The sequence below is a fragment of the Pinus tabuliformis genome, chromosome 7 (assembly GCF_031772625.1).
Source record: "Pinus tabuliformis cultivar Carrire ecotype Pingquan chromosome 7, CPIR1, whole genome shotgun sequence".
Taxonomy (NCBI): domain Eukaryota; kingdom Viridiplantae; phylum Streptophyta; class Pinopsida; order Pinales; family Pinaceae; genus Pinus; species Pinus tabuliformis.
In genome coordinates this window covers 1,338,040,257-1,338,060,510 of record NC_142293.1, presented here as the reverse complement: position 1 = coordinate 1,338,060,510, position 20,254 = coordinate 1,338,040,257, and the positions used below count along the sequence as shown (strand labels likewise).

At 34.8% G+C, this 20,254-nt stretch overlaps 1 pseudogene; it reads right to left on the bottom strand.

The window, feature by feature from the left end:
* Window positions 1-17,018: 17,018 nt before the first annotated feature.
* LOC149252499 (uncharacterized) lies at window positions 17,019-17,986 on the bottom strand (annotated as a pseudogene).
* Window positions 17,987-20,254: the final 2,268 nt, after the last annotated feature.

Here is a 20,254-nt window from a genome sequence, read left to right as displayed (position 1 = left end):
ATGGCTTTGTTTTTGGCCATGTGATAAGAAGCTTCAGAATCAATGAGCCACTCATGAGAATGAGAAGAAGAAGATACATTTAGTGCATAACTAGACCGAGATGCTTGACAACCACATGCAAAAAGTGCTATCCCTGAAGATGAAGTTGAAGTTGAAGAGTGCTCCAAATGGATGTTATGCTTCTTCATTGTTGCTTCCAAGGCTTCCATCTTCTTAAAGCATTTGGATTCTAAGTGGCCATCTCGATTACAAAAGTTGCAATGTCTATCAGTCTTCTTCCCTTTGTTTTTATTTGTCTTATCATTTTGAAATGATTTTTCATTTTGAGGCTGAAATTGCTTAGGACCCTTGTTTGGTTTAGGACCATTTCTTTTAGGATACAACTTCTTAGGATTCATTGAATTTGGTTGTTGCTGGGCGGCTAACGCTTTCTTAGAAGAGTTTCCAAGATGAAGAAGACCAAGGTGTAAGAGTTTTTCTTGTTCTCTTATTAAAGAATCACAAAAGGAATCAAAGGAAGGGGACTTGTAGGCTTGTCCTTGAGAAATGAAGGCTTCTCTTATAGAATGGAAGGTGGAAACAAACACAGAATAGGCTGGTCCCAACTTAGTAAGAATGGAATAGATAAGGTTACTATCTTCTTTCTTAACCTTAACACCTTCCAAGAGAAGTATAAGGGTCTTGAACTTGGACAAAAAATCTTCAATGAAAGAAAAATTATTGGGGTCCAATGTAAGCAACTCATTTTCGAGTTGATGGGCTTTAAGTTCATTTTTAATTCCAAAAACTTTAGTGATATGTTTCATTGCTTCCTCAGGAGTATCAAGTTCTACAATATGGAATCTAAGATCTGGAGAAATAGACATCCCTATCAACCCACGTGCTTGATCTTGCCTATTTTCCCATTTAGCTGCCTTATCTTCATCTTTCGGTTTGGTTTCTTGGCCTGAGGCTATTCTGTAGAGACCTTTACTTCTAAGTAAATCCACAATGTAGGACCACCATTGAAAGTAGTTGGTGTTGTCAAGAATAACTTGGCATGGACTTTCCATTTTAACAGAAACTGAAGCTATAGATGCTGAAACTAAGTGTTCCATTGCAAAGATCTCGAAAAATTAGGCTGGTTAAAAAAAAACAGCTCTGAAAACGCCTTCCGGATGAAGAAGTTATGGATTTTTAAAGAAAAGTTTATGAAGATGCCGACGAAGTGCGGGAATATGCGGAAATGAAAAATCCACCCCCACGAAAAGGAGACTTGAACTCAACACCTCTACTCTCATAAATTAGCTTTGGACCAAGTGAGCTAAACTAAAAGTTTGAGAGAGAGGGAGAGAGGGGGGGGGGGGGGGGGGTGGTTTTTTTAGTCACTGAAGCTTTGGGTTGCATGCTTGCTTGAGAAAGCTTTTTTTCTTTTCTTTCTTTCTTTCTTTCTTTCTTCTTCTTCTTCTTCTTCCTTTTTTTTTTTTTTTTTTTTTTTTTTTTTTTTTTCTGCAAAACAAAAAAAACACAAAACCCAACACGGACATACAAAAAAAAAACCTTACGGCTCGAAGTTAGCTTTAGCCAGAAACCAAATATTTTCCTCAATGTTTCTGATTTTCCGAGACCACACTAAGGCGCAGCGGAAAAGAGCATATGCATGAGAAAAAACCTTCCTTTCTGTTTCTGATTTGCCCAGATCGCACAGAGTCGTGGGGCAAAGAGCATATGCAGAAATGAAAGGTATAGATCTGGTAACAAAAAAAAGCTAAATAAACCGAAACCGAAATAAACAGAGAGAAAATAATTGTAAACTGCAAATAAACACTGTATACCTCCAGATCTTAAAAATGACGTAGCTAGGGCTACCAGAAATCTTTTCGCGTGAAACGAAAGGGGTTCCTCACTAAAACAGATGCTCCCAACAAAATAGAGCAGTCCTCTCAGCCTGAAAGTAGTCAGAAACAGTAGATCAAGGAAACGACAGTCGGATGCAGTTCTACCGGCTTTAGATTTGGATCACCAACGGACGCGGTCCTCAAATAGCTCTGATACCATGTAGGAATTTACAGGGTAAGTTCCTCAGACAGAACACCAAAGGACACCGCTCACACACAGATCACAGATCAATACACCAGTATTTTGACGTGGTTAAAACCCTCAAAGAGGGAAACAGTCCACAGCCTGAGCCAACGCGGCCACTTCAGGCAATTTATTAATAAAAGAATGAAATTTTACATAAGCTTCTCTCATGGACGGTTAACCTAAAAATGACCCTCCATGCTCTTTAAATAGAGATCATGGACCAATCGGGTGTTAAGCCACGGATCAAGTGTCGGTAATACTGAGGAGAGAATGAACCGTCGGATCACTACATATCGTGACCATCGGATTGTAAGTTACAAAATGTACATAGTAAAGAAACACACTTTACCTAACTCTATACTAGACCAAGTTATACTTAACTATTTCCTATGTGTCAGAATATCCTAACAAGATTGAGGAGGCATGTGTTGTCAAGATATGAAGGACATGACGATAGCTAATGGGAAAGAGTGGAACCCAGGATCGCATAATCGTCTGTCGAGCAGGGAAAATTTTAGGGGCTAATATTCGCAGGTGGGTTAACATTCTGTGCTTTTTCCAAAAAAAGATTCGCCAATTTCCATTTTTATAAAAATGAATTCGCCAAAATTTCATAGTATAAAATTATTTATCTTAAAAAACGCCAATATTATATATTGTATAATATAACATAATTAGAAATATAAACATTTTTAAAAAACTATCATCAAACATTTTAAAATTTCGATATTAGGGACTAGTAATATTCACCAATGTTACTAAAATTTGAGAAAAGCCTCCATCCTTAAAATTTCCCCACTGTTGGGAGGTAGAATTTATGGGAAAATATAGTTGAAGAAGTGGGGAAGGACAAAACATAATGTGAAGTAGTATTGGAATAGAACTATGGCCATAGTGGGCCTGCATAGTCTGTATGCGAAGGTGAATGATAAGTAAGATGATCCCATTCTTGTATGAATGTACTAAATCCACATTGGTAAATGAAAACTACTGAAAATAGATAGGGAAGGTACCCAAAGGATGAGGAAAATTACACAGCTCTAGATTTTTCCTTTATATGCTAAGGAGGGGAGCCACATGGGATGCATAGTGATAAGTTTGAAGGAAACGAAGGGGAGCAGCAATGAGAGAAAGTCTGTTTATCATAGAACCGGGATAACTAGAACAATTTTGGGGATAAATGGGGGTGGTAGGTCGAGGGGGAAGCCGAGAGCGGAATATTAGAGCTCCACAACTGTAAAAATAACCAAAATGGAGGACACGAAAAAGGAGGCAACACTCAACTATCATGCAACCATCCCAAATTGAGGCAAAGAAATTTTTGAAGTCTAGGAAAATGAAGTGAGGCGTCTACGTAGGAACATCTCAAACGATAAAATCGAAAAGGAGGTCGAGTGGATAATCAATACGGGGAAAACCCAAACAAGACAGTTGAACTTGTAAAAACTGAATCTTCCTTGTAGTTTTCCACAATGTAAAACACATCTGGAAATAATAGTTGAAGAAGCAACTTTTGCTGTTATGTTTCACTTAAAGATATGATTGATAACTTTTTGGCAATAATCAGCAATTACCCCATCTAGGCACTGCCTTTTTACCCTGTGTCTTCCATGCAAGGAAAAAAAATAAACACCTCAATCAGATTAAGCCACTTTCATATATTTGTCTATTGTTAGCAGAAAACAACAACAGTAAAATGTCTCAACATAGTCCTTGATGATGCTTGTATACTTGTACAGTAGTCTGTGGCTTCTCTTTACAATACATTCATTGCTGATTGTATTCATTTAATGGGATCGTGAAGTTTGTGTCATCTGAGGGCTGAAAGGATTCTCATTACATAATGCCCTAAAATTACCTATCAAGTGGCATTTACTCCATGAAGCGGACTGCATAGCCCACCATTGTTGCTTTTGTTTTTCCCTATGATACAGCGTGATACCTACGCATTTCTGCTCCTCGTTTTATCAACCTTTTTGCCTTAGTGTAAGTTATCCTAGGTCATTTAGCTTCAGGTGTTCTGAATGAGTTGATTACTTAGAATTTGACATTATTATCCAAAAACACAATACAGTCTATTCGACACTACAATCTATTTGATACTAGCAGGGACTTGCTGCTTCACAACTCACCTGGTTTTCTTTCAATCTTAAAAAAACACTACTTTACCTTTGTCAATGGGTCTTAATTCGAAAGGTTCTTACTTTGAATGCTTCGCAGCTCGCCTTGTTTTCTTTCAATCTTAAAAAAAACACTAGTTTACCTTTGTCAATGGGTCTTAATTCGAAAGGTTCTTACTTTGAATGGTTGCGATGTGGGATTTTAACTTCAACTTCAGTTTCTGTTGTAGTGACTTTAAAATCTTTATTATTGATTTTCAAGTAATTTTTACATTACATAGTGAAAATTAAAAGGAAGTCACCCCTAAAATATATCTTTTTTAAATTTTGAAAGTTTCTTTTCTATTTTAAAATATACACATTTATCAATATAAATAATTCATATAAATATACACATAAATAATATAAAAAATAAAATATATATAAATAAAATTTCATACCAAATTGTAACTATACATTATATTTTAATATTTGTAATTATATATATATATATATATATATATCACTTATCCAATTTAATTGCATCAATTCATATGCTTCTTTATAACATTCCATCTCTCTTCCCAAATCAACTACCATAACTTCTTCTTCTTTTTTCTTCTTTTTTATTTTTTTATTTTTTTTCCAAATCAAGTAGCCTAACAACTTCTTCTTCTTCTTCTTCTTCTTCTATATATATATATATATATATATATATATATATATATTGAGAGAGACACTCTCCAACCAAGTATAGTAGAGATAATGTAATATAATATTTAACATTTTGACCAAGTCAAATTAGATAAAAATAAAACAAAATTAAACTAAACTAGATAAAAAGATTAATATAATGCAATGTAAAAATTTTAACTCAATCAAAATAAATAAACAAAAATAATCTTATAAAAATAAAATAAAAATAAAAATGGTCCATGGTATTGAAAACTCATGGTATTAATCCATGGTAATCATGTGGAATATAGCCTATTTAAAAGGAAAATTAAACCAAACTAGAAAAAGATTGTAATGTATTGTAAGCATTTTAACTCGATAAAAAAAAATAGCAAAATAATAATAATCCTATAAAAATAAAATAATAACAAAAATAAAAATGGCCCATGGTATTGAGAACCCATGGTATTCATGTGAAATATAGCATATTTAAAGGGTTAAATTAAACCAACCTAAATCCATCTTAACTCTAATTCTACCAAATTTAGCTCAAAGGGATAAAACCCCTTGATATGCAAACCTCTTTTAGAGTGAAAATAGATTTGATCCCTCTCGGTAGAGTGAGAATGTTTTATTTCCATTAAACATGAATATTTTCATGTTTGACAGTATGCTATATGTTGAGTTTAAACATCCAAGAAGTGCACTCTTATAGGGAAGCCATGAACTCACTAATTAATATCAATCTTGCAATCTAATTAACATGATCATGTTGTTAGTGTTGAAGATGTTGCAAAAGTGTTTGAAGTTGTTGAATTTGAAGTTGTTCTAGGTGTGGGAGAGAACTTTGAAATTTCTCTAATTCAAATAATGAACACATATTAAAGCCTAGTTGTCTGTTCAAAGAATGAACACATATTAAAGCCTAGTTGTCTGTTTTTGCAACCCTTATTAGAGAAAAATCAATGTTTGCATCACACAATATCAATGGGTAATCAATATCTGTGTCCTATAGCATGGATAAAGAAATTTATGGGCCTTGGCTTATGCAATCATTGTTGTTGGCTTATGTTACTTCAATTTTTTTAATAGTACGACGTTCATTTTTCTTAGATTGATCTTCAAAGTTGGAAATGAAGAAGTAGACCACAAAGAGATAGCCTTGGAATACAAAGATGAAAATTTTCAGTTCAAATCCCTGCATTGGAATACAAATATTCAATAAGGTATGTATATAAAAGGATGCATTTTGGATTATAGAACTTCTAGTAAATTGAATTATGTGAGAACACATGAATTTCCTAGCAAAGAGAGAAAGAGGAAGAGGTGTAGAAGTGAAGAAAAATTGAAAAAGAGGAGAAGAGGAGATAATGAGATGTAAAGGGAGTAGAGATATAGTGCAGAACAAAGCCAAAGAAAAAGAAGAACTTTGAATTCAAGGACTAGGTAAATTTGTAATCTTGTTAGGGGATTGGTGTCTCCTTTCAGGCAATAGCTTGAAAAAGAACAAGTTCGAATTTGTAAGAAGAGGGAGTGGGTTCTCCCAACAAGTTGTAGCTTATAGAAGAAACGAGAGGTTGAAGGCTCCTATAGGTAGAAGCCTACAAAATTGATGTAAAAGAGGGAGTGGGTTCTTTCCTCTACATCATAACAAAAAATTATGGTTTTCTCCCTTTATGGGTTTCCACTTATATCTAGTGTATACATGTGTTGAATATAAGTCTTGTGTGTATGCTTTTGAATTCATGGTTAATTTCCGAACATACATAAAACTTTGCTAACTATAAAATAAAAAATTAAAAGTTTGTTAAAATAATTTGAAATTGGTAATTTAAAAATACCTAATTACTAATCCAACCCCACTCTCAGTAATTGTCTAGTTCTCAACACCCTATATGCTTTATAATTTGCTCGCTCTACAATGGCCTCCCTCTCACTCTCAATCCCCAAACTTGCACCCATTTCTTGAATTTTATCTTTCTAGGTTTTGGCCCTTACTTAGTGCCCTGTCGAGGCAACAATGTGCTTAAGGCATAATTTTGGAGCCCAAGATTCCACAAGTAAATCCAGAGCTTAGACCCAAGCCCAATCTATAGCAGGAACCTATCTTTCAATCACCCCTCCTAAAGTCCAATATGATATTTGCTAATTTGAAGGCTAGGATGCAAATGACTAGAATGGCCACTCTATCTTAGAAATTCAAGTGGAAGTTTTGACTGGGTCTTAAATCTTGACCACATTACAGGTCACAAGAACTATTATTTTCACTTCATAACTCTAAATTGGAAAATGAAAACCCTATTGGGCCATGTCATCAAAGAAAATAAAGAGGATGAAATGAAATCATATCCTACCTCAACAACATCCAACAGATTTTGAAACACCAACACTCTTTCCTGGTCAGCTTGGATACTCATTTGGCCCACATTGGGAGTCAAATTTAGTGTGGGAGACACTCTCACAAGTCCAAGTATTTAGGATCCCACCCTGACTAATTCCTTTGAAGAATGATGCATTCCCAAGTCTCTTGTTATTTCAAGTTTATGGTTAGTGAAATCTATTTTACTTTATTATATGTTTCCCAATTATGGTTTACTAGCACTACCTAACTAATTGTATGTAAGCTTTCTTATAATTATGCTAGAAAACTATCTTGGAATAACAATACATAAGAAAAAGATTTATAAGATTTATTTTGGTTAATTTTGATAGACAAAAAAAACTACATTACGGTCTTTATTATCGCTAATATAGTTTCCCTCGTGGTAGGGCACAACAATAATGATATTACTTAATATTTTTTATATACTTGAATTATGATCTAATAGAAACAAAAGTCTCCACATGATACATTAACTCAATATATGATATAGAAAAATTAAATAAATAATTTCATCTTTCATAATTTATTGAGTTTCAAAATATATATTAAGGTAGAACGATTCAACACAATTTCATTTTCCATATAAGTTTCATTAAATAAATTTATAATAGATGATTGTATTAATAAAAAATCTAAACAGTGTTTTTATTTTTATTTCTTTTAAATAAAGTTAGATGTATGATTTAGCACTAATGCGAAGAAAAGTTGAAGAGTAAATAGTATGTGTTGCTAATTCTTCATTAACGAGACAAGATTATTAGTTTTTTTTTTCTCTCTGTCTTCTTCTTTAATTCATATTGTTTGAGTAGAATTATCTTCTTTAATTCATATTGTTTGAGTAGAATTATTAGTGGAAAAACTAGAGATAGAAACTTTAAATTTGAGGTGTATTTTGTAGAAGAATTTTTTTATAAGCCTATGTATAGTGACAATGGAATCTATCCTTCTTATAATAAGAAACCCACAAAAAAATCTAGATAGAATATGATTTAGCTTGAGTAGTGTTTTCTTTAGATTTTGTGACATTGAAAAATGCAACCTTGGGTATTGGAAGTTTAGTGTCCATCTTTACTTGTGTTGGAGTAGAAACTTTCCTATCTATTTCCTTGACTTTCCATTGGAATTCATCTAATTGAATAAGAATGACATTGTATTCCGCACTTCTTTCAATTATAAGTCCACTATTTTTTTTTAAGTTGTCAATATAGATTCAGAGCCTTGAAATATATAATATCATAAGTTTTGGAGGTACTAGTGTCTAGGCACTACAATGTAACTTGCTCTTAAACTTCTTCATCATGCATGAAATTTTGTTACATTTGAGCCTCCACCTCATGCATTTCAATCGATTATTGGGCTACTAGAGGAGTGCACTAGTTAAATATGTCCTTCGAGGATTTAGCTTCATGTTGGGCCCAAGTGAGAGATTTTTGATGGGGACCTATCCAACTATAGTCGTGCTTCCCTCTTTCCATTGAAATTCCACCTAGAAAACACAATGAGAAGCCATGATAGAAGAGACCCATAGGTGAATTAAGATTAGAACTAAAACATAGGGATTGAGTAGAAGTATGGGTAAAAGCATGTTAATGTGTATCACTTTTTCCCTTTTTGTGGCAAAGAAGTTTTATAAAAATAAATGGATTTGGAATGTTTACTCTTAAATTCACAAAATCATCAAAAACTAGGTGGTGGTAAAAGAAGACAAAACATGTCAATTTAAATTCAATTTCATGTCATATTTTTTCTAAAATTTAATATATAATTTTTATCTAATTTATTCATTTTCTTTAAAACGTATCATTAATATTTTATAGAAATTTTTAAGTAGTGACAAAACCGCGACGCCCCATTTCTCTATTGATTTATGTTTTTTAATTCCAAATTCTTTAAAAGATGTGTTGTAAACATTCTAAAGATTGCTAAACAAATTTAAAAATAAAATGTAAGCATATTTTTTAATTATTATTAAAATACTAGTAAAAATGTTCATATTTTCGTATATATAAAACCGCGACCCAAGAAACTACCCTTTCAAGTTTATAAAATCATTTTTTTTAAATAGAAATTTCAAAATAACATACAACACAATGTTAAAATTATTTTTTGAAATTTTTTAAAATATATTTTATATTTTTATAATAAAATTTTTAATTATGATTATAATAACGTATTTTATATTATTCAAAATATAATATATAAAATTATTTGTTTAGAAATTCTACTTCTATTTTTATATATATATTTAAATAGTTTTAGCATTTCATTTAACTTTACATCAAGTTATTTATATTTTGTGAGTGATTAACCATAGCTTTTACCAATATTTACTATAAGTTGACTTATTTGCAAATTTAGTATTTACTTTTTATAACATTATTTATATTTTCTAAACCCATTAAATAGGTTCACTATAGCTTTTACCAAAATTTATTGTGAGTTAGCTTTGTTACAAATTTAGCATTTATTTTTTATAATTAACAAGTATGAAACTCAACTCATTTAATTGATATTTTTATATTATCTTTTTTTATCTTTTTTTATTTGAGTACTTTTTTGCTTTTGCCATATAATGAGACACACTAACATGCTTTTACCCGTATTTGAAAGTGAGAGAAGTTACCATACCAAGTCCAAATATTAAGGAGATCGACATTTGAGAAAGGCTTATTTGAATGATGCTAAGACTAGAAAAACATGACATGGAAGAATTAGCATGATCCCTAACATTCATGGCATAACATGGGGACCTATCATTCTATATTCAATCAATGTTAAGTGAATTACCACAATGGAAAAATCCCTCATTCTAAAACATTCCCCTTCACGAACGTTCGTGACACTAGATATAAAAGTTATAAAGAACATGTCCTTGCACTGAGTGTCCCCACAATCAAAGGGAGAAGGAAGTGTGGCACCATGCAAGGGACTATGCCTCCTTGTCACTTGATACAAGATTTTAAAAAGGAGCACATGGGAGTGGGTTATGATCCACTAATGTGTTGAATGGTCATGGGAGTTATGAAGAACATGTCCTTGTACTGAGTGTGCCCTCATTCAGCGGTCAAGAGAGTGTGGCACCATCTCTTTTACCCAAGGATTATGCCTCCTTGTCATCTAACATGGGGATTTAAAATGGATGACATGGGAGTGGGATGTGTTCGACTTATGTATGTAAGTGTGATGGGAACATTTAATATAACCTCTATATTTGCAACAAAAAATGCCACCACTACCTCAAGGTTCCCATATGGCTTGAGACTAGGCCCTCGTGTGAACTAGATCTTCCTTGCCCAATGGCGAAAAACTCCTTGTCCTCCATCATTAAATCCAAACTCTTTGGACAAAAAGATTTCTTCATTATTTTGATGTTAAATTTGAACTATTAAAATTTCTTTAATTGAGATTTATGAATTTAAATATAACACTATTGTTGGGCTTAGAGATGTTATACAACTTAGTATGGGAAATCTATTGTCCCATAATATTACATTTAAAAATAACGAGCCTATATGCATCTAACTTTGGATCTATCATGTGCCGAGAGGGATCAAATCCCTTGAGGTGCAAACCTTCTGTTGGGCGATTTAGTTGTCTGCTAAATCCCTTGCCATTTAATTTATCAATCCAGGGAATCGTAAACTTAGAAGCAAACCAATATATATGGGACCTTAGATGAAACAAGGGTAAGAAGTTTGTTTAGAATGGAAATGCATATTACAAATCTAAACTATCATATCTATTTTATGAAAGCATAAAAATAATGTTTGATCAATGGAATTATTTTACTTTAGAAGATAGAGAAGAGTCTCTTGTTCAAGAGTCCTGATTGTCCTTCTACAACCTTCCTATAATAACATTACCAAACACCTAAGAAAGCAAGAAAGAAAGCATATAAATGAAAGCAAGTAAATATTGTTTTCAGTTCAGTTCTTAATGGAGAAGAGTCTCCTAACTTAGGAGGACTTGATTTCTCTAGATACTGAAAGGGAATCAATATTCACATAAATGTAATCTAGGAAAGCATATGAGAAAGTAAATATTATTTCAATTTAATCTAGCTCATGAAGAAGGGACTCCTAACTTAGGAGTTCCTGGTTTTCCTTCTCACATCAAGACTAGCTATTGAAAGGAGATCAACCTTCACACAACAAAACATGGCCACAACATGAATTCATATTGAAATTATCTACAATTATTTACAACAAAGAAATAAGATGAACATTAGAATTAAAATTAGTATATTCACAACATTACTTTACAACAAAGTGTACTTATCTCAGTATGGGGATCCTTCCATTCCTCAATGAGCACACATGAACAACTATCACACCTTAAGAATCAAACAACACTCATAACTCATGATTTGGAGAAAATGGTATTATTCATGTTGAATGAACATAAATCTAATGCTAATGAATAACTGATAATTGTTTTCTCTCCCTCCTCCTCCTTAACATGATTTGGAGGATGCTCTTCTTATTTATACATAAATTAGGGATATCTACTCAATAAATGTAGATCCCTTAAATATCTACTAGACCCATACTTGTCTCAACTTATCCCTAAATACTAGATGCAAATCCCATGACACATCAAAATCTCCATGATCTTTCTCCTTGGAATATTGTCCACCTCTTGAGTTGAAATTCGAATTTGATCTTGGGAGGCCACATAAGGGTGCCTTCGAAGCTTCCAAATGATCTACACATGTCATCAAACTCAAGCCACTTTTAGGTATAAGCAAATACATGTTATTTCTCTAACTTTTAATCATAAATTCACTCTAAATACATGAAATTAATAACTTTGGAAAATGAGAATATAAACTTATATGGTAATGGAAATATAGGGTTATGTAATGATAATATGATGAAATGAGGTGACAAAATGAGGATAAAGGTGAAAATGGAGTGAAAATTAAGGTTAATTTGGCGGCCCAACATACCTCCCAACTTAAGTTATTGCATGTCCTCATGCAATCTATTGCATTGATCATGATTTGATCTTTTGAATTGTCTTGCTTTTACATGAACTTCGCCTGATATCGATTTTTTTAACTTCACATAATTTTCTTTTTGACAACCTTGTTCCTTTTTGCAAAGTCTTCCCTCTTAAAAACATTTGCTTGCAACATATTACTTTGGTTGGTTCTTGTGTGACAACCAAAATTTGTTTAGTATTGGTTCTTGTGTAACAATACTTTCATGGTTTTTGTGTTGCATCAAAAGACTTTGAAAACATTTAATCGATTGCAACATATTATTTTGGTTGGTTCTTGTGTAACAACCAAAATTTGCTTAGTATCGGTTCTTGTGTAACAATACTTTCATTTTTTTTGTGTTGCATCAAAAGTCTTTGAAAACATTTAATCAACCTTTCTTTCTTTGATCATTATTTGCAAAACATGTAACATTTGAATCATAATGCAATAGTAGTTGTTTGGAAAAAGTATGTCGGTTAGAAAAAGTATGTTGGTTAGGATAATATGTGTAGAAAGGACATATATGGCATATGGAAGGTGATAATGGAGTATGGATGTGAATATGAACATGGTGAAACATTTTCCAAAAATTATAATTTTAGTATTAAAGGAATTGTATGATAAAAAGCCAGAAAAGAACATACCTTTACTTACCTGAGTGGACAAACTGTGTATATGTAGAAAAGTGTAGCTTCTACTGTTGAATCATGGAATGAAGAATACAAGAATGTGATCTGTGTCTTAGTTGCATATATGATGGATGAAGTTGCGAATGTGGATCTTTTATTATTATTACTGAACCTGTTGAATCTTCTCTTGAATCATATAGTCTTCGTCTCGTCCCATATCGTGGTACAATTCTTTCCATGTGAATGAATGTGTAGATGTCGAACATGGAAAGAAGTCATTGGATTACCGACCATTGATGAATGTCGTTAACCAATGCGAGGTAAACTCACCATTAATGTCAATGAGTGCCAAGGTACCCAAGTACATCTTGCGAAGTGCGAATGAATGAGCTGATGTCAAGCCACTTGCAAGATCCAACAAACAAGAGACATTAATGTATTCCCATTGTTCATTGGCGAGAAGACTTGCCATTAAGGCATGCAAGCCTCAAGGTACTAATAGTGACTCTAGTCTTTGTCCCAGATAAGGTGTTGAGGTCGATGGGTCAAGACTTGTTGAAAGGTGGGCCTTAAGGAATCCCACATTAGTCAACGCAAGTTCGTACAAATGATTGGTAGGACTATAGATACAAGATGTTATGGTCAAACAGTTTTTATGGCAAGGAAAGCAAGGCAACGTAGAGATATGGATGGTTTATTCATGAGGCAAAAAGATGAACTGAATGGTAGGAAAAAATGTATGTGACTCAGAAAAGTAGACATGTATGAAGTCATGATGGATATGGCAATGAATCAATGGACTTTAACATGGATGACTGATGAGGCTTTGAAGGAGAAGTGTGGGTAACATATCATGACGCAAAAGATGATGTGTAGCAACAAATGTCACGACATATTTAATTAACTCCTTCAAGCTTCAATAATGAATGTGATTTCGAGATGATTCAAGGAAGAATTGATTAGGGTTCGCTCGGTCGGCTCCAAGAATGAACACCAGTTTCGCCGCCTCCAAGCCCTCGGCCGCCGGCGGGGCTCTGATCGTCCAGGCAACGAAGAGACTCGAGAGATCTAGGCTGAGAACCAGAAATGTCCATTCCGCTGCAAGATGGCAAGACGGTCACACTTGGCTTGACGGCGCCGCAGGCACAAAAGCACTCGCAGAACTCTCGGCTGAGAGATCTAAGGCAGCATGGTCCCGATCCCCTGCTTCCACAACGCCTTCACACAGCCCTCGTCGGATCCACGGAGCAGAGACCAAGATTGTCAATACAGACCCCTTAGTTATTTTTCCTCAGGCCGTAGCGCGCGGGAAAGAAGGGCTTGTACAGAATGGCTGCATCAATCAATGCATTCGTCGGCCCTCTCCTCAGATCTACAGGGGAAAGGGGCTTTCGGCACCCTCCTCATCATTCCAGATACAAGTCAAGCCCATTACAGGCAAAACTCTGTTACTATGGGTAAGCCAGATGGATCTAGTGCAGCATCTTAAGCAGACACTGAATATCAAGCTGGGTATCCCCTCTGCAGCGCAACGGCTTCTCCACGAAGGTAAACATCTTGAGGATCTCTACCCCATTTCTTTTTACGGCATTAAGAAAGATGCAACTATTATTTTGACCCTTCGTTTGAGAGGTGGAGCTGCTGGAGAGCCATCCTCAGCTAAAGCTTTCTCATATAAAGATGCAGTCCATGCTAATAAGCCTGACAAGACAGAGCCAACAGCTCAGGCTTTACCCAAGCCTTTCTTGGTTGACAAAGTGGAGGAGGTTCCCTCGGTTGAGGTCTCCTACCCTAAGCTAGCAGACGAAACCCAAAAGTTCGCTGAAAGGGCCATCATATGCAGATTCAATGGGCTTTGGCCACGCTCAAAAGATCTTCAGGACTGGATCCATGACAACTGGACACACAGTTGCAAGATCTACTTCTGTGCAAAAGGGTACTTTATAGTGCTGTTTGATAATCTCGAGCACTACGAAACGGCGTTAGAGGAAGGCCCTTGGTTCATGGGGACGGCAGGCCTCTTCCTAACTCCATGGTTCCCAGACTTTGACCCAGCCTCTGCTGTTATTACGAAAGCCCCGGTTTGGATCAGACTTCCAAATCTCCCAATACATCTGTGGAGAACAGAAGTATACAGGCAAATAGGCAACGCTTTGGGCAGCTTTCTGATGGGAGATTATCGGAGGGAAATACAAGGCCTCTACACATACGCCAGAATTTGTGTAGAGCTAGATCTAAGCAAGGGTCTGCCAGAGCAAATCAATCTCAAGAACAATGACACTATCTGGACCCAGTTTCTAGATTATGAGAATACTGCCTTCCGATGCCGTCACTGTCACCTAACAGGGCACCTTCAGTCCTCCTGCCCATCGCTGACAGCAAGAGCGAAAAAAGGAATCTTTGCAAAGTCCAAACCCAAGCGTTGGGCTCCATGTACTCCGCAGCCAGCTCGAAACTCCAGCCCTCCAAGTTCGGAGGACGGGGAAAGTGATTCAGAACCGGAACAGGTGCCTCAGCCGGTGGATTCTCCCATAAACACTGTGGGGCGCTCCTTCGACTCAGCTACAGTCCAGAAACGTGCCCATGAGACCTCCTCAGAATCAGAAAAGGAACTCCCGTTGAAAGAAAATTCCAGTCTTCAAGTTGTCCTAGCCCATTCCCCCCAGGATGGCTGGACAAAAGTTAGCAAAAGGAAAGGGAAAAAACAATGTGTTGTAGTTTCTGCCCCAATGGGGTAATCAGGCAATCTGTGATTTCTAGTCTTCTGATGTGACTATGAGTTTGTTTCTTTCTTCCGGAACCGAGGTTGATGGGTCCATCATTTCCGGTCTGCCGGTTTTTTTGCTTATCATGATTGTACCATATATTTCACCTAATAGAATTAGTCTTTACCGAGAAAAAAAAAAAAATGAATGTGATTTCGAGAGATCACATCTTCATGGACTTGGATCATCGCGCACTTGTCAAAGCTCAGTTCAAATCTTGCATGAAAATTGTGAGAGCTTTTTGAAGAACATAAAATACAAGTATAAATGCTAGCAACAAAATAAAATGAAATGAATTTTTTACCTGTTGCCTTTGTGCGCTAGTTCCTAACTCCAACAAGACAAGTTAGCATAAAATGTTTTCAGTTGTTATGAAATGTCCATTTGCAATTTTTTTTTAATTATTTTGAATTTTTTTTTTTAATTGGTTTTTTAATTTTATTATTATTATTATTATTATTTTGAATTGTTCTAATATATATATATTTTTTTTATGGCTTTGATTTTTTTTTTTCTTTTTTTTTTTTTTATTGTGAATTGTTTGAATTTTTTTGATTGCTTTGATTATTTTTTTTAATTGTTTTCATTTCTTTTTTTGTTATTAAAATAAAAATAAAACAAAAAAAAAATGTTTTTCATTTTTTTATTATTATTAATTTTTTTTTGGAAAAAAAAAACATTTAAACTAAAAAACTTTTTTTTTTTTATTAAAAAAAACTAGAAATAAATAAAACATAATTAAATCAAATCTAAAAAAACTGTTTTTGCATTGTTTCGATTTTTTTTTTTTTATTATCTATATTTTTTAAACTAAAATTAATATATATATATATATATATATATATATATATATAATATTTGTATCGGCATAAATTACTTCTGCTCCATAGTCAAACTAATGAGCACCCTGAGCAAGAGCATCAAACAAGGAGGCCTTTGCCGTCTCGAATTTGCCCTCATTTTCGTTATTGATCCAAATGTTCTCTATATTGATTTCAAACGAGCAACTACCTTTGGACTCCATCGATTCAATTGAGCAATTGGTTCATCAGGGGAATCGAAGCGCACAACAAAGTCTTGATGCTCCATGCTGTCTTGAGGATTGACAGTACGTGTGATATGGCTTCTTCTTCCGAGATGACGCTCCTACATCTTCAGGTTTGATTTGATTTCCTGGTCACCACAATGTCAGTGTAATTAATCTCACATATTAAAGACAATCAAAGGCAAAATTTTAATGAAACGTTTCTTATACAATGAAATAGAACAGACACAGGAAAACCTCCCTGCCACTGGCACTGGCAGAACCCTAGGTTCTCAAGCGTTCAGATTTAAAAAGTTTTTGAACCCCACATTGCCGAGCTTTGAACTTTGGAACGAAGGTGGTGGCGCAGTAACCTCATGGCCACTGGATTTGAGTCATAGACATTGTGGCTTGAAGCTGGGCTGGGGCGTTGGCCGGTGCCTGACATGTTGCATTAAAGGATTCTCCTGGTGATGAGGTGGCTTCTCTGTGTCCTTAGACAACTCTGGTTGCATTGATTCACCTTTCTGTAGTGCTTCTCTGAATTCAATAACTTTCTCATTTTTAGCAGAGCATCCCACATAGCTTTATCTGAGGCTAGTGAGATGACCATTCCCTGGACAACAGGATTTCTTTGAAGCATGTCAAATGCTTCACGAACATTGTCGTGTCCATCCTTATGCACAATTCTGTACTTTTCTTCATGCAATTCTTGCTCCATTTGGTTTGGGTAAACCAAGCTCCCATAGGATTTGTTCTCGGTCCCTTGCACGGTTGAAATTTCGACTGAATCAGAATTTTCATGTACTGAAGAGGATGATGATAAGGTGCTAGAGACAGGGATGATGCCCTGTGATAAGGCATCATGTAAATCGGAGACGGCCTCCTTAACCTCGTCCTGAGTGGGAACTGATAAAAAATGAGGCGATCTTGGATCACAAGATCAATGTTGTTGTGGTGCGGCTGGAATTACCCTTCACCTCCAATGAATTCCCAGTCATCGAGTTGCCAACTTGGCGCGCTGGGCACAGTTTGCTAAGTAGCAATTCCTCTTCCTTGGTGGCAAACACATGTTGAAGCTCTCACTTTGGCCACATTCCACGAACCACTCTTGCACGCTGAGCATGAAGCCTGCTGTGTCACAAAGGCAGCCCCTGCGCCTACTCCGAAACCGCCCACGCCAATTGCTCTGCCGACACTCCTGAGCATTGCCCCGCCTCCCATCTCTTCTTATTCCAATCTCAAAAAAATACACCCTTGGCCTCTCTTAACCTGCCCAAACAAAGAGAGACGAGTTCTATGATTTGCAGATCTGTTCTCTTGACAGTTATATCGACCCACCCTGAGTAAATAACCGAGGCTACTGACCGTGTGAGAAGCCAAGGGTCCAGCTGCCTATGGGGAGTTTGTAGTGAGACTTCCGACTTCTCCTCGTCTCCTATAACCAACAAAATAATTGGGCCAGATTGCATGAGAAATTGGCGCGATCTATCCCAAATTTTATGAACTAAAAACTGATTTTCCTCATTGGTCAGAGCGACTTCACATACATCATCGATTTTGGAGATTATTCATGCCGGATTTCTGCCTCATGCCCGAGATTTTCTCCGTGATTGAGCCCATGATTTCCCTAAAAGAGTGGATCTTCCCAACTTCACTAACGCATTTTTTAATTTTAATTCAAATTGTCCCCCTCGACCGCTTGGTTGAATAGCGCAGAGATTGTTTTGTTTTGCAGGTTTAAAGAGGCAGAACGAGAACATAAATCAAATTGCAACTCGTAATGCAAATTTCTCCAGGGTGAATAACTTCAGGCCTTTGTTTTTTTTTTTTTCAATGCCGAGACATAGAAGGTATATGGTTTATTGCACCGCTATATATCCATTCAGCTGTTAACCTAACCTACCGCTCTGCATTGACAGAGAAGGTAATTTTGGAGTCTGTAATACTCACTGCACTGGTTGTTCTCAGTCTTACTGCATACACGTTCTGGGCAGCCAGAAGAGGAGATGCCTTCAGTTTCCTTGGGCCCATTTTGTTTGCAGCAATCCTAGTGCTTATTTTTGGCGCACTAGCTTCCATAATATTTAGTGCATATATTGTTTATGACACAGACAATTTGATAAAACGTTATACTTATGATGAATACGTCTGGCCTTCCATAGTGCTCTATTTGGACATCATCAATCTTTTCCTGTCCCCCTTAACACTTTTCCGATCTGTTGAGAACTAGACATGTCGAATACAAATATGTAAATTGCGCAATTCTGCGGAGCGTAAAATTGTATTCCCTGGAAGAAACATTTTTTAATATATATAACAATTGTTTATGTTTAGCAGAAATTTTGGATTTCAAAAAATTGATGTTGAGTGAAATGTCTTGAAGTGGTAGTACTATGCCTGTGATTTTTCTGTTATAGGCTTTTGTTTTTGGACCGATCTTTCGTTGTCATATTTCTCTTGTATATTTGCGGTGCTAGATACTTTTTTATTCTGGTCACAATTACTGCATTTGATGCACTTATCAAATGGCGGTCGTCCATGTAGTGATCCATGTAATGAATTTTTTTAATTTTTATGTTAGTTATATATATATATATATATTAAAATCTCTAAATGGAAATTAAATTTTTTATTGTTGTTTGGTATTATTAAAATGATTTTTTTTATTGATTCTAATGTTTTTTTTTAACTAAAAAAATAAAATTGATTTATTTTGTTTTTTTTTTTAATTAGTAAATCAATTTTTTATTTTTATTTTTAACTAAAAAAATGAAATAAATTCTATTCCTAGTTACTATCAAAATAAATAAATAAAAATAAAAATAAAAAATTAAATTTATTCTTAAGAATTTTTATGTGAAAATCAAAATCTTTTTTTTTTTAAATTGAATTTATTCTAATTTTTATATTGTTTTTAAAGAATTTAAATTTTATTTTAATCCTAAAACAATATGGAAAATTTATTGATTTAGGATGAAAATTTTTTAGCAAATGGAGACAACTATATTGCAAACTCTGAAAACATTTATAAACATTCTATTTTTTGATCCTTGAGATCGTGTGAAAACGCAGGAGGAGAGCATACTTATTCGAAACATAAAATATGATTCTACCTACTCTATGCTAATTGAAAATTACAATCTATTACGTGTAATTAAATTTCCAATGTAACCATTCACGCAATAGTAGTAAAAATATATTCATTTTTAATTTTGCAATTTTAAAATAAAAATATACAAGGATGATCGACTCTAGTTTTTGTGAGTATGATCTAATGAAATAAAAACAAAATCGATCTAACCTCGTACTTGTTTGAAACCATTGAAACCACCTTTCGATAAGGCTTTCATATGCGTGATTTCCACTCTGATTCAGATCATGCTGCAACTTCTCTTCGTCCTCCTCATTCTCCTGTTCAAATAATTGTTCATCATTAGATATACAGGATGATTCTTCAATGCATATGAGAATAAACTTAAATGAAAATTCCTAAATGCAATTAACCCTAAATGATCCTAAATTTTTTTCCTAAACAATCTTCTTAACTAGCTTACATCTAAGTTTGCTTCCCCGACAACGGCGCCAAAATGTTGTGCGATTTAGTTGTCTGCTAAATCCGTGTCATTTA